Source organism: Grammomys surdaster, unplaced genomic scaffold (genome assembly GCF_004785775.1).
Source record: "Grammomys surdaster isolate TR1022 unplaced genomic scaffold, NIH_TR_1.0 126013, whole genome shotgun sequence".
NCBI classification, from domain to species: domain Eukaryota; kingdom Metazoa; phylum Chordata; class Mammalia; order Rodentia; family Muridae; genus Grammomys; species Grammomys surdaster.
In genome coordinates this window covers 2,315,086-2,318,490 of record NW_021620828.1, presented here as the reverse complement: position 1 = coordinate 2,318,490, position 3,405 = coordinate 2,315,086, and positions in this window count along the sequence as shown.

Genomic DNA, 3,405 nt, shown 5'->3' with positions numbered 1-3,405 from the left:
GAAGTGGTGGGAAGTGAGGAGACGGATCTAAACCAAGCTTGGGAGAGATGAAATATAGGCATATAAAAACACAGTTGCTTCAACAGAGACACAAGAGATGTATCTAAGTGTGAAGGAAAGGCCCCCCTGCTCCAGGGCTGGGGAGATCATTAGGACGGCCAGTCTGCTCCTCCGGAACTGGCTTTCATCCACCTGGCTGGCTGGTCTCTCAGGACCCTTCCTCAGTCTGCTCTGTCTGTTTCATTAACTTTTTCTGGTCCTCAAGTCAGGCCTGGCATTTCCTTTCTGGAGCCTGAGTCATGGTCTTCCTTCCACCTAAAGAGCCCATCTTCCGCTCACCACCTCAGGGAAGTCTCTTTAGATTCCAGAAGGAGTTCGGGACCCACTGTTTTCCCACTGTCCTATGTTCTGTGAGGAACCTTTCAATGTTAGAATTAAACAAGCAATGTAAAATCAGGTGCCAGTGTGCTTTGCCTTTCTTGAGGTGTTATGCTAAAAGATTACAAAGGAGATTTGCCTTGGTTGCTAATACATTATTTACACCCTTGAGAAATAACTTGCATGCAATAGACAATTCATTAATAGTTAATTATTTATTAATCAATATTTATGATATAATAATAAAAATATAAAATTTATAATAAATAATTTTTTAAAAAATGAATAGCTTTCATTTAGCCATCTCATGTAGCCTAGGTTAGCCTTGAACTGTCTGTGTAGCTAAGGATGATCTCTTAAACTCTTGCTCTTCCAACCTCTACCTCCCAAGTCCTGGAACTGCAAGTATGTGCTACCATGTCTGGTTTAGTAAGTGTTTTTGTAAGAGAAAGCCTTGCTATGTAGGCCAAGTTACCTTAAACTTTCAACCATGCAGCCTTTACCTTCCAAGTGCTGGAATCAATTAATGGTGTGCCCTCTCTGTTCTTGGTTCTCAATTAATAATGGATCAACCAAGTTGGCATTTAGGATACTTTTTTTCCTCTGACTTTCCCTTTCCCTTCTCCAGTACCCCTAGCTCCCCTTCATTTAAATGTTGTTCTTATAACTTCTCCTCTGTTTGGTTCTGTTCTCTTGCCCAGGCTTATGAATCTGCCCCCTTTTCTTCCCCTCTGTACATTTTATTCTGGGGAAATAATGAAGTGCTTCAAATAATTCCTCGAGAGTCATCATTTGGACCTAATTCAAAGCGTCACTTCCACAGGTACATCAGTACCACCCAGGAGCTTTGTCTAAAGTTGCAGTCTAAGACCCATGGTACCACAGCGTCTGCCCTGTTGTGAAGGCGAGTGTTTCCTACAGATCTGCAAATGGAAAGAAAAGCACACTCACTCACTGCCATCATGCGGCCTGGACTTGGGAGAGGTGTTGGTGAACAACAGTGACAGGAAGCCACATTCTGAGGAACAGTCTTGAGACCACAGTGCTGGGCTGTCACTTGTGGAAAGAGGTGTGAGAATCTCTTAGGCAGGAAGAGTCAGGCTGCAGTGCTGGTCTTTCTCTTGCCAGGTCTTGGCAATTCCTTGTTACCAATGACTGTTAGCAGAATTCTAGGTTCGGGTGCAGAGGCCAGATCTTAGTGATCCTGCTGGGTAGACACCAGCCCAGGAGGAAATGGGACTTTACAGAAAGGCTAAGGCAGAGATAGAGGCTGGGATACTCCTAACTAGGGGATGTCAGCTAACTTCCCTTTTCAGTCAGCTAAAAACAAGGATCTTTCCTGAAGGGAGGTCAAAGCAGCTTTCCTATGTGGCTGCCACATGTGACACCTGAAGCAACTCAGCAGGAAATCTGGGGTAGTGTCTAAGTGTGTAAGAAACTAAATTAGAATGAAGGAGGCCTGACTAATGTACTTATGTCCTATCTTCTTATTCTGCCAGGAATAGTCTTCTCAAAAGTCCCAGGAAGACACACCACAGAGAACTCTCCCCCTAGGGAGCTCAAGGGTGGCTCATATGAATCAATTTCATCTTTGTATGCACAAGATGCATCATTCCGTGACAAGATATAGGGCCATAAATCTCTAACCTCATGCTCCACGATCCCAGCAGGGAGCCACCTAACTCACTGGAAAGAGGAGGCTGCAGGTTTTAGGCAGTAGTGAAAAACTTGCCTAGAATGTATAAGGTTCTAGGTTAGACTCCTTAATAAATGAAGAAGTAAGTAAATAAACCACAGGACTGTGGAGTGGAGAGTGCAAGGTTGCAGGGCTAGCTGCTGACACCTCCTCATGTCACCTGTCACATCCACACTCAATCCTCATCCTTGGATATCTGCAGACACCATATACAGGGAGTCACATTTGGCCAGGTGTCTGCACACGCCCGGTTCTCTGCAACCGTCTTGTGCATATACACTGATGAAATCACATCCTCTGCATTTCTAGCGGTGACGCAAGTTTGTGTGCCCCTTGTTGTTTCAACAAACTCAGCTTCAGGTTTCCAAAGCGCCTGTATTTGTAAACTCATTCACAGACAACAGGTCATCCCTGGAGTCGAATCTCAAACAGTAGGCAGGGAAAGAAACTAGACAATATAGTCAGACACTCAGAATCACAGTAACTCTCCACAAATGTAAAAAGCAAAAACATGTAGAGGAAGATGTATCTAAAATTGCCAGACAGACCTTGAAAAATCGCTCCCCCCTTTGGCTTTTGAGGACCCCAGAGACTAAAGACAAGGGCAGAGTGTAGGGGGAGGGGCGAACTGGTGTCCCAGCCTAGGACTCTATCTTTATCTTACTCTCCTGCCTCCTGCAGAAGAATGGCCTCAGGCCAGATGTGAGGAGGGGAGAAAGAAGCAAGCTCCCCAACCCCAGCAGCTAGGGTTTGAATCTCAGCCTTGACACTTTCTAGTTCTGTGGCCGTATACAATGTAGTCCATCTGTCTGCGCCTGAGTTTCTTTGTATATTGAAGATAGTAGTAGTACTTACTTACAAAGTACACTGATACAGAAACACACAAGTCAAGAATGACCTGCACATACCAGCAGCAAATAAGTCCCTCTCACAGGCCTCTGCCTGCTTCTCTTTACACAGGTCTCTATGCAGTCACTAGCTGAGAGCTTCTCCGATGCACAGTTACTCTCCACCAGGATTTACTGCCCTCTGTTTTCTCATTGTGTGTTTTTCTGAAAGAGTATTAGGTGAGGAGGTTGGAGGGATGGGAAGAATGCAGGGTCAGGGGATCAGACAGCTTCTCTCTTGATGAGGCTCCCTCTGGGTCCATACTAGCAGATCGGATCACCAACATCTGGATGAAGAAAAACAGGCTTAAGGGTTTGCTGTGAAATCTCAGTCTCCTGCCTTTCAATTGGTGTGTAGATAGATTGAAAGAGTTGCACATGCCTGTGTGTGTGTACAACACACACACACACACACACACACACACACACACACACACACACACA